Source organism: Eurosta solidaginis, chromosome 2 (genome assembly GCF_040869045.1).
Source record: "Eurosta solidaginis isolate ZX-2024a chromosome 2, ASM4086904v1, whole genome shotgun sequence".
Taxonomy (NCBI): domain Eukaryota; kingdom Metazoa; phylum Arthropoda; class Insecta; order Diptera; family Tephritidae; genus Eurosta; species Eurosta solidaginis.
The window spans coordinates 5,965,486-5,978,211 of record NC_090320.1 but is presented as its reverse complement, the minus strand read 5'-3'; positions in this window follow the sequence as shown (position 1 = coordinate 5,978,211).

Sequence of the window (12,726 nt, the reverse complement as noted above, 5' to 3'; positions counted from 1 at the left end):
GAATATTAATTTCATCATGGACCTAAGCTTTGGGAAAATTTCGAAATTTTTTTCTGATACATTTTTCTCATTTTCTTAAATTTTTGTATATACTTCTAACTTCCATTAAACAAAAAAGCACACTAATACACGCTTTTGACATTATATATCAATTTACCGTTATTGTGATTCGAAAACTTAAATTATTTCTTATGTCCTATATGTTCACATGAGACTCATTGAACGTGATAAATAAAACTGTTTTTGCTACATTCAGGAGTCACATTTGACTCACAAAATAAATTAGCCAAAGTAAGGTATATGTCAAATTATATGAAAAATTACCTCGGACTGTTCCAAAACGGGGCCTTGGATATATATTATTTTTGAGGTTTAGAGACCAAATTATATTCCCGCAAGACACTTTTCTACACGTTATTTTTTTTTACTGTATAAAACAATATCATCGAAATTACAACAACTACTTTTAACTTCTTTTGCAAATATCTCTTGTCAGAAATAAAAGTTTTTTTTCCGCTTTCGGTTTCGTGGTCCTGGTGCAAAGCGCGTCTAAGCAGTTGTGGGCTAAAGCTAATGTAAAGAATCACCTTTTCAAATCAAAACTTGCACTTAGAAAGTCCTAAAAAATATTATCACCCATTTTCAATAACCAAACATCTTCAGTTTGCGCATAAAATGAGGTGAATCTTTAAGACACAGTCAACCCATTTCCTGTTTTTACTACACTCACAATCATTGTAAATTTTTATACTTAGTTGAGCAGAGCTCACAGAGTGTATTAAGTTTGATTGGATAACGGTTGGTTGTACATATATAAAGGAATCGAGATAGATATAGACTTCCATATATCAAAATAATCAGGATCGAAAAAAAATTTGATTGAGCCATGTCCGTCCGTCCGTCCGTTAACACGATAACTTGAGTAACTTTTGAGGTATCTTGATGAAATTTGGTATGTAGGTTCCTGAGTGCTCATCTCAGATCGCTATTTAAAATGAACGATATCGGACTATAACCACGCCCACTTTTTCGATATCGAAAATTTCGAAAAACCGAAAAACTGCGATAATTCATTACAAAAGACAGATAAAGCGACGAAACTTGGTAGATGGGTTGAGGTTATGACGCAGAATAGAAAATTAGTAATATTTTGGACAATGGGCGTGGCACCGCCCACTTTAACAAGAAGGTAATTTAAAAGTTTTGCAAGCTGTAATTTGGCAGTCGTTGAAGATATCATGATGAAATTTGGCAGGAACGTTACTACTATTACTTTATATGTGCTAAATAAAAATTAGCAAAATTGGATGAAGAACACGCCCACTTTTTAAAAAAAAATTTTTTTAAATTCAAATTTTAACAAAAAATTTAATATCTTTACTGTATATAAGTAAATTAAGTCAAAATTCAACTCCAGTAATGATATGATGCAACAAAATACAAAAATAAAAGAAAATTTCAAAATGGGCGTGGCTCCGCCCATTTTCATTTAGTTTGTCTAGAATACTTTTATTACCATAAGTCGAACAAAAATTTACCAATCCTTCTCAAATTTGGTAGGAGCATAGATTCTATGACGGTAACTGTTCTCTGTGAAAATGGGCGAAATCGGTGGAAGCCACGCCCAGTTTTTATACACAGTCCACCGTCTGTCCTTCCGCACGACCGTTAACACAATAACTTGAGCAAAATCCGATATATCTTTACTAAACTTAGCCCACGTACTTATCTGAACTCACTTTGTCTTGGTATAAAAAATGGCCGAAATCCGACCATAACCACGCCCACCTTATCGATATCGAAAATTACGAAAAATGAAAAAAATGCCATAATTCTATACCAAACACGAAAAAAGGGATGAAACATGGTAACTGGATTGGTTTATTGACGCAAAATATAAGTTTGGAAAAAACTTTGTAAAATGGGTGTGACACCTACCATATCAAGTAGAAGAAAATGAAAAAGTTCTACAAGGCGAAATCAACAGCCCTTGGATTCTTGGCAGGAATACTGTTAGTGGTATTGCATATATAAATAAATTAACAGTACCCGACAGATGTGTTTCTGGATCACCTGGTCAAAATTTGGTCGATATCGCGAGAACGCCTTCACATATACATCTAAGGGCCACTCGCTTTTAAAACCCTCATTAATACCTTTAATTTGATATCCATATCGTACAAACACATACTAGAGTCACCCCTGTCCCACCCTAATGGCGATATCTCGAAAAGGCGTCCACCTATAGACCTAATGCCCACTCCCTCTTAAAATCCTCAGTAACACCTTTCGTTTGATACCCATATCGTACAAACATTCTAGAGTCACCCCTGGCCCACCCTAATGGCGATATCTCGAAAAGGCGTCCACCTATAGACCTAATGTCCACTCCCTCTTAAAATGCTCAGTAACACCTTTCGTTTGATACCCATATCGTACAAACATTCTAGAGTCACCCTTGGTCCACCTTTATGGCGATATCTCGAAAAGGCGTCCACCTATAGAACTAAGGATTACTCCCTTTTAAAATACTCCTTACCACCTTTCATTTGATACCCATATCGTACAAACACATTCTAGAGTCACCCCTGACCCACCCTAATGGCGATATCTCGAAAAGGTGTCCACCTATAGACCTAATGCCCACTCCCTCTTAAAATGCTCAGTAACACCTTTCGTTTGATACCCATATCGTACAAACATTCTAGAGTCACCCCTGGCCCACCCTAATGGCGATATCTCGAAAGGGCGTCCACCTATAGACCTAATGCCCACTCCCTCTTAAAATGCTCAGTAACACCTTTCGTTTGATACCCATATCGTACAAACATTCTAGAGTCACACTTGGCCCACCCTAATGGCGATATCTCGAAAGGGCGTCCACCTATAGACCTAATGCCCACTCCCTCTTAAAATGCTCAGTAACACCTTTCGTTTGATGCCCATATCGTACAAACACATTCTAGAGTCACCCCTGGCCCACCCTAATGACGATATCTCGAAAAGGCGTCCACCTATAGACCTCATGCCCACTCCCTCTTAAAATGCTCAGTAACACCCTTCGTTTGATACCCATATCGTACAAACATTCTAGAGTGTCCCTTGGTCCACCTTTATGGCGATATCTCGAAAAGCGTCCACCTATAGAACTAAGGATTACTCCCTTTTAAAATACTCATTACCATCTTTCATTTGATACCCATATCATACAAACACATTCTAGAGTCACCCCTGGCCCACCCTAATGGCGACATTTCGAAAAGGCGTCCACCTATAGACCTAATGCCCACTCCCTCTTAAAATGCTCAGTAACACTTTTCGTTTGATACCCATATCGTACAAACATTCTAGAGTCACCCCTGGCCCACCCTAATGGCGATATCTCGAAAAGGCGTCCACCTATAGACCCAATGCCCACTCTAAAATGCTCAGCAACACCTTTCATTTGATTCCCATATCGTACAAACACATTCTAGAGACACCCCTGGTCCACCTTTATGGCGATATCTCGAAACGGCGTCCACCTATGGAACTAAGGATCACTCCTTTTCAAAATACTCATTAACAGCTTTCATTTGATACCCATATCTTACAAACATATTCTAGAGTCACCCCTGGTCCACCTTTATGGCGATTTCTCGAAAAGGCGTTCACCTATAGAACTAAAGCCCATTCCCTTTTAAAATACTCATTACCACCTTTCATTTGATACCCATATCGTACAAACACATTCTAGAGTCACCACTGGTCCACCTTAATGGGGACATCTCGAAAAGGCGTCCACCGATAGACCTAAGGCCCACTCCCTCTTAAAATGCTCAGTAGCACCTTTCATTTGATACCCATATCGTACAAACAAATTCTAGAGTCAGCCCTGGTCCACCTTTATGGCGATATCCCTAAATGGCGTCCATACATAGAACTATGGCCTACTCTCTCTTAAAATACTCTTTAATACCTTTCATTTGATACACATGTCATACAACCACATTCCAGGTTACCCCAGGTTCATTTTCCTTATTTTGTCTCCATAGCTCTCAACTGAGTATGTAATGTTCGGTTACACCCGAACTTAGCCTTCCTTACTTGTTTTTATAGTAAACAATGCTCACAATGTTGAATACCTCTCTCAGCTGTTTTTGACATTTCCTCTTAGCAGGCTTTTTGTTGCCATAGCATAAAGCTAAAAACAATAATATGTAAATGGTTATTATTTCGTTGAGAACCAATACGCACAAAAATTGTTTTTGTCATTTGTTAAAATTAACATTAAAAGAAGCGTTCGTTTTGCGAGTGTCAAGAACCGTTTAAGAAAAATAACCAAAACAAGACCAAAAATTATGAGCTAAACGAAAAAATGTATACGCAGTGGTGTCACCAATAAAAAATGTCGCAAATACATGCACTGAGGCCAAATTCACAAAAATTTTCATATTGGGTGTTTTGCATTGGTGAATTATATACTATGTCAGGGTGGGTGTTCCCCACGTTTGGGCGTCTGCAAGATATACGCTACCTTGGACCGCTCGTGACGCATGGGGTGGGGTGGCCGTCATGGAAAAACACCAGGTTGATGTTGTTGTCACCTCCATGGCGTCTTATCCACCACCCAAGACAACATGGTCCATAATTGAGCTGATTGCAGCCGAGTTTACAGGCCATTCTGTTTTATAAGTCTTCAGACACATCAGTGATTCCACGTCAAATAGCTTTGCTGCTGCATCTTTGGATGCAGTAACAAACAGAATACCATTTTTTTATTTACCTGCATATCGTTTTTAATCACTTATGATCACTTATTGAGGTAATCTTACGACCACCCTCCCGTATATCCCAAACAGAAATTTGTCCATTTTCGTGCCCTATGATTGTTGTTTCATCCAAGGGTCTCCACAGCATAGATGTGATTGTACATGCCAGCATAGGTATACGTGGCAATGGGCTTTGCTCGGCAGTACTTTCATCGGCTATGCGTGCATCAATTGCGAGCCTCCGTTCTGGATTCTGTCCCGTGTCCTTGTCCGGGGAGGGGCCGCTGGTTTGCCGGAGTGACTGAGGCCGCATGTCCTCGTCTGCGACTTTGCATATTTTTACATATTTTATTTATTTGTTTTATGTAGGGTTTGTTATTGTTTTGCCGTGAAATGTCAAAACAAATGACAGCAACAACTTTCTCACCACAAGTAAGTTAAAAGCTCTATGTCAGAAGGTTGCCATATGACGAAACGTAGGTACGGTGGGCTAGGGCTTAGGAAAAGGATGGATATAGGGAGACATGGTCGTTGTTGGCTGGAATGTAAAACAATAGAAACGGCAAATAGAAACGGTGTTGCTGTTTAGCTATTGCCTATATAAAGGGGTTAGTTACCATTAAAAGAAGAGAATAGCTGTGTCATTAAAGTGATTGTGTCGATTGTGCGCAGGATCGCGTAAACGATTTTTAATAATTTGTATAGATATACATATAAGTATCCCTGGCGCGAGGTCCAGTAAGGACAAATTCGTAGTGTTTTTTTTTGTGGTGTTCAAAATTTATGTGCGGCGTGGCAAAACGCCGATAAAGAAACCCGCGGTCGTCCGGAAAAAAAAACTATTTTTAAGGCTAAAGGCCTAGGATTCCGGCCGGCACTAAAATTATGGATTTTATGGTTAATGCGCATGATGGATGTGGAATACGCAGGGACAGCAGTTAAACAGCGTTGAACACCACCTCGTCAATAAACAAAAGCTTTTGGTCTGCGCCAGGGAAATTTTTTTCGGAAATCTACCATGATCACTTTTCACCAGCATACAGGCGTACAACAGTGCCTCTAAAACCACGTGAGGTGAAGACAACAATATTCTTATAAAAAAGCTTTTGGTTAATGTAACCCAACAAGCAAATGAAGGCCGTTTCTTTTAAGATAAAAAAATATATATATATATGTGTATACGTATTGTATTAATTGATGTTGTAATTTTTTTGGTAATTGATGTCAAATTTGGTGATAGTCGGGTACACGAAATCACCAAACCAGAGTGCCAAGACTGCAATAGTTTCCGGATTGCTGAAATATCCAGCTGCCCCAAATATCCGTTTTCCACCGAAGAGAGCTCTTTTAGGTAGGCTGTAGGATTTGGGTGTTGTATTCAAAGTAGTGCTCATCTTGAGCTAGACGAAGGGTTTGGTTTTTTTTTGTGCTGACACCGAAGAAAACAAACGATTGTAATATTTTATATAAGTTTTCTTTTGCATGACCATGGGTGTAAAGTAATTTTTTGTTGCTGTGACAGAACTCATGGTTAATAAATCATATAAATAAAATCCGTTGAAGAAAGTTTAAAATAATATATATATATGCTGTAGGATTATAGATCCACTTATACATATGTGTTATGCGTAGGCATTTGTGATTAAGTATAAATGTCTGTTTAATTTATAATTGTAAGAAGATAAATCTGTTAAGTATGTTTCGGGTCGTGTTAATATACCTGTTTAAAGCATGAAAAGAAATTGAAATATGGTTTGCTGATTTAATCGGTTGGGGATGGGGATGATGGCAAAAGGGTAGGTAGTGTGGAATCGCGGGGAGCAAAGGTAAGAAAGGGGACCTGCTGAACTCCGAAATAAACGAGCGGTCCGAGGTAGGGTGGGCTTCTGGTGGGATGTATGGAGGCGTATGAGGATGATGATTGTAACATCCGCCTCGCATCAATGTGGCAAAAGGGTTGAGGATCCCGCCTTTAAACTGAGCTAGCTGAGGGCAAATCCACATTGATCGCGCAAAGGGGCGGATGCACTTTCAAGGCGTACGTTACAATTATTAATTATGGCGCCCAATCAAAAGAAAAATGGTGTCATGTAGTATATGACACACAACCGGAAGTAGGAAATTTAGTATATACCTATATTTATAACCCCTTAATGAAACCATAGGGTACAACACCTGCGCCTTAGCTTGGAATTGGCGCCCACTAATGAGCAAACATTCCGTGGATTTTTACCATCTAATCCGACGAAAAGGATCAAAGCTCACTCTCTCAAAATAAATATTTCAAGCTAAAGGTAAAGTCACCAGATACACAATCATCCAACTAAACGGGTCTGCCTCTGTGTGCCCATCAGTCCAAATTGGTGACTTGGAAGTGGTGTTAGTTTTAGGAACCCAATCGCACCGATACGGAAGGATGGAATCACATGGGTAGATCCTATCAATAGCCCAGAGATGACATAGCCAAACCAAGAAGGTCAGGCCATTAGCATCTAAGTAAATTTTTTCAATTGATTTTTTTTTTGCTTTTTTTTAAATACAAAACAATCTACATAATTTTTTTTTGGGTTAAAATCAGGAGAATTGGAAGTGCAGTTTTTAAAATGTTATGGCCACAAGCATTAAGGCATGTAAAGCTTCTGCTGCATAACGAGCCCCCGAATTACGATGTTTTCATTTTTATATCCTTTTTTGGTAGCATATACAAGTCTGTACATCCTCACCGGAACGTAACTGTTGCTCCTTGGATCCCTCACAGAAACCGAGTTTTTTTTTTGATTGCCCTCGAGTCATCTGAACCTGCTCCCCATACATATACAGTGAAATTAAGAAAATAAAGAAAGTAAATTCGAAACTATTTAGAGTTGAGTCATAGATGGTGAAAAGCGGTATAGGAAAAAAATTGCGTAATCTAATGAATCGTAGACCAGCCCCTTATAATTTCCGATATACAAATAGAAATAAAATCATGTTACAGCCTAACGAACAGATCCCCAACCAGCCCAGTAGAAACGACCCTGCTTTTATCGATCTCTCGGATCGCATAGGAGGGGGTAACAATGCAGGAGCTATGGGCGGGGATACAAGACAGGAGGCAAGCTCAAATAGCACACAGATAGAAACCAACAAAAATACAGGCACATTGCCAAAGCCACCAAAAGAGTTCCAGCCAGCACGGCCAATAGTGGCCCCACCGCCCAACCTATCCTTTCCCCCACCTATCGGGTCCAACAATGGCGAACCCAATCGCTCAGCTAAAAACGGCTCGCGTGATATTCGGGAAGATATGGAACCAATTTTGAGGGAAATGATGGCGGAGGCAAAAACCGCTATTGTTAATGAAATGCGCGATATCATACCGGAGTTAGTTAGAACGGTAAGAGATACAGATGCAGGAATAGGGAGTAATGGGTCGCGTAATAAAAATAAAAGAAGGAGACATAACTCCAGTATGGAATCCTACGATTCCAGGCGTTCCAGAAATGGGTTTGCGATACAGGAGAACCCAACCAACGCTCAAACAATGAGAAGCAATAATAGGCCCACATCGTATACGGCAACACATGCCTTCACTCGCCATGACCCACGACCAATTCGCCAACAACCAATTGTGGATGCAGGGGCACCCGCGGCTATCGCTACAGAACATCGTGCAACAGTAGCACGCGAAAACAGGGAGTTCGTCAGATCAGATCTTAACATCGAGAAGTGGGGCATTAGCTTCCAAGGGAATCGTGACACTATGACGGCAGAAGATTTTATTTTTAGGTTAGAATATCTAAAAGAACAGTACGGGTGTTCATGGGGCGAGGTCATACGCGACTTTCACAAACTACTGGGTGGCGAGGCGCGTGAGTGGTACTGGCTCTATATCCGGTCCCATGGTAGAAACGATTGGCCAACCCTACAACATGCACTCCGGCGTCAGTTCGCGTCGCAACAAACTGATTTCGAGGTTCTAAGGGAATTGACGGAGAGGAAGCAGAGGCCGAATGAAACGATCGACGAGTATTTTCACGTCGTTGGTACGTTGCGCTCGCGACTCCGGAATCCCATCCCGGAATATGAAATAGTACGGTTGGTAAAAGGGAACTTGCGCGAGTCCCTGGCAAAAATGGTTTACCCAATTTCCGCGTACTCACTGGACCAGTTAAGGATGGAGTGTAAGGAGATTGAACGGGTTTTTCCGCGTCGCGAGCGTATGCCAGCGAATGTGTTTACGACACGTATACAGCGCGTCGATGAGGTTAGCCAGGCACCAGAACAAGAGTATTTCACTCCCGGTGATGAGGGTCAAGTCGCCGTGGAGGAAATACATCATTCGTCAAGCAAGCAGGGTGTGGTTCAGAGGAAAGTATCGTGTTGGAACTGTGGGGCGGATGGGCACTTTTTCACCGAGTGTATGTCTCTACAGCGTCGAGTTTTTTGTTACAAATGCGGGAAGCGAGACGTGATTACCCCCAAGTGTCCGTCGTGTAATCCTTCGGGAAACATGTCACGGAGCGCGGTTGCGACGGGGGAATCGCGCGGTACCCAAACCCTGTCAAAATAGATGCGGCTACGAACACGCCCTCCGATAAGGAGTGTGCATTAACAAACGGAAAAGAAATTTATATTTTTAAAAACACTACGACAGGTAGGCAACCGAAGGCGTTTAAGGAAAGTACGCCATCCTACGAGGAACGGTACAGAAAATATATTGAAACTCGGGAAAGAATCTTTGCAGAAAGTATAGTGATGGGACGTCGGGCAGTGTCGCGAAAAGTTCAGAAGACGAGGCAGCGATTTCGTCAACGAAAATTACTCCGGCAAAAAGTAATAGCTTCGGTCAAGAAGATTAGTAGCATTGACCCGCGGGTGTTCGCGGAGATTGAAATCTTGGGGGTACAAACACGCGGCTTATTAGATACCGGCGCGTCCGTAAGTATTTTAGGCCGGGGGTGTAGGGAGTTCGTTGACGAAATAGCTGTGCCGATCGAGCGATATGTGTCGTCCGTCAGAACGGCAGGCGGTCGCAGGCACAATATTCTTGGCAAGATCACGGTACCCGTAAGATTCAATAGTTTAGTACACAAAATCACATTCTTTTTATGCCCCTACCTGGAGCAAAATATTTACCTCGGCGTGGACTTTTGGCGTACATTCCAGTTGGCCCCGGAGGTAATAGCTGCCGATGAAATCGATCTTACCAAGATAGAAGAGGAAATGGTGTCTGAAGAAGATCGAAATGAGAGACGCGTATTACACAGCCTTACAGCTGAGCAAAAACAACGCTTAGACGAAGTTGTTAGCGGTTTCAGGACGTATGAAAAGCATGGGTTAGGGCGTACCAACATAGAAAAACATACCATCAAGCTGGTCGACGACGCGGTGCCAATCAAGGAGCGGCACTATCCTCTATCCCCAGCCATGCAGAAAATAGTATACGAAGAAGTAGACAAGATGCTGGAGCTGGGGGTGATAGAGGAAAGTGAAAGCCCTTGGAGTAACCGCACGACAATAGTACGTAAACCCGGGAAAAATCGGTTTTGCTTAGATGCACGGAAATTAAATGGAGTCACGGTGAAGGATGCGTATCCGCTACAAAACATCGAGGGTATTCTAAGTCGCCTCGATGACACACACTTTATAAGTAGTGTCGATTTAAAGTTCGCCTTTTGGCAAATCGAACTTGATGACAGTAGTAAGGCATACACAGCATTCACCGTGCCCGGACGCCCTCTCTATCAATTTGTTACAATGCCGTTTGGGTTGTGTAACGCAGCCCAAAGGTTATGCCGTTTAATGGACCGTGTCATTCCACAAAAGCTCAAATCTAACGTTTTTATATACCTAGATGACTTATTAATCATCGCACCCGATTTTGAATCACATCTGCGAATCCTACAGGAGGTCGTTATATGTCTAAGAGACGCGAATTTAACGATAGGGTTAGGCAAATCCAAATTTTGTTTTAAGGAGTTGCCCTATTTGGGTTATATAGTAGGAAGTGGGATGTTAAAGCCAGACCCCGAAAAAATTAAAGCAATCCAGAACATTCCTATTCCCAAGTCAGTCAAGGAAGTCCGTAGTTTCCTTGGTACCGCCGGTTGGTATAGGCGATTCATAAAAGATTTCGCCACTATGGCAGCGCCTCTAACCGACTCTTTAAAAAAGGGAAGGAAATGTGAAATATCCACCGAAGCTCTGGAAGCAATCAATGATTTAAAGAAAGCTCTGACGAGTGCTCCGGTCCTTAAGCACCCGGATTTTTCGAAGCGATTTTGGGTGCAGTGCGATGCATCTGACTATGGTCTGGGTGCTGTACTATACCAGAAGGAAAACGATGGCGCAGAAAAGCCAATCGCGTACTTTTCGCAAAAGTTTAACGAGTGCCAAAGGAAGTACAGCACGACAGAGAAGGAATGCCTCGCGGCGGTGATGGCGGTAAAGAAATTTCGTCCCTATATTGACCTGATGCCTTTTACGGTAGTGACGGACCACGCTAGTTTAAAGTGGTTAATGTCGTTGAGAGACTTAAATGGGAGATTAGCTAGGTGGTCACTGCAACTACAAGCGTTTAACTTTGAAATCGAACATCGAAAAGGCTCAGACAATGTTGTGGCCGACACCCTGTCGCGTTGCATTGAGGAAATTTACACTTCACCCATCGCAAATATGGAAACAGTGGAGTTCGAATCGAAGGAGTATAAAGATTTAATAAAGACTGTAGAAAACAATAAGGAACGGCTTCCTGATCTCAAGGTAGAAGACGGGATGGTATTTAAAAAATTTGTATCTAAAGACATGGAATTGGAGGAAAATGAATGGAAATTATGGGTCCCTGAAGCTTTGACTTCGACTCTTCTCGAAAAGGCACATTGTCCCGAGATAGCTGCGCATGGTGGCATGGCCAAAACGTTGCACCGCCTACGGAGGTTGTATTATTGGCCGAATATGGTGATACAAGTACGAAATTTTGTGAGGGATTGTCAGACCTGCAAGGAAACAAAACCAGCGAATGCGGTTTTGAAACCGGGAATAGGTAATGAGGTAGTAACGATCCGCCCATTTCAGAAAATATACATAGATTTTCTGGGGAAATACCCTAGATCTAAACGCGGAAACTGTTTCATATTCATTGTGGTCGATCATTTTTCTAAATTTATATTTCTAAAAGCCATGCGCGAAGCTACAGCCGGAAATGTGGTTAAGTTCATCACAGATGAAATTTTCCATAAGTTTGGGGTACCGGAAGTTATCCATTCCGACAATGGAAAACAGTTTACTTCGAGTAAATTCTCTGAACTGTTAGGGGCCTATGGGGTTAAGCACCTAAAGACAGCTTTCTATGCACCCCAATCCAATGCAGCCGAACGCGCTAACCAATCCGTACTAGCTGCCATCAGGTCGTACCTTGAAAACGATCATCGTGACTGGGATTTATATCTCACAGAAATAGAATGCTCCCTTCGCAGCGCGGTGCACTCTGCAACAGGAGTGTCACCTTATTTTGCATTGTTTGGCTTTAACATGTTTACGAACGGATCAGATTATGCACTAGCACGGAAATTAGATAGTCTATCTGACAACGAAATGTTCATCCTCGATCATAGTGATAGACTGAGGATAACACGTGAGAAAATAAGAGAAAATCTACATGAAGCATATGAGACGAACGCGTCCCGCTACAACAAAAGAATACGCGAAACACGCTTCATACCCGGACAAGAAGTATATAAACGCAACTTTGTGCTTAGCGACTTTAAGCAAAACATCAATTCGAAGTTTTGCAGAAAATTTACTAAATGTCGCGTTTCAAAGGTGTTGGGGAACAATATGTATCTCCTTGAGTCTTTGGCAGGGAAAAACCTAGGTGCTTGGCATGCCAAAGATATCAAACAATAACCTAACCGTTACCTGAGATGTTTCTGTCCGTCGATGAGGGTCAAGTCGGCGGGGAGATAGCAGCCAGGGAGTATCAGTACCGGGTTCA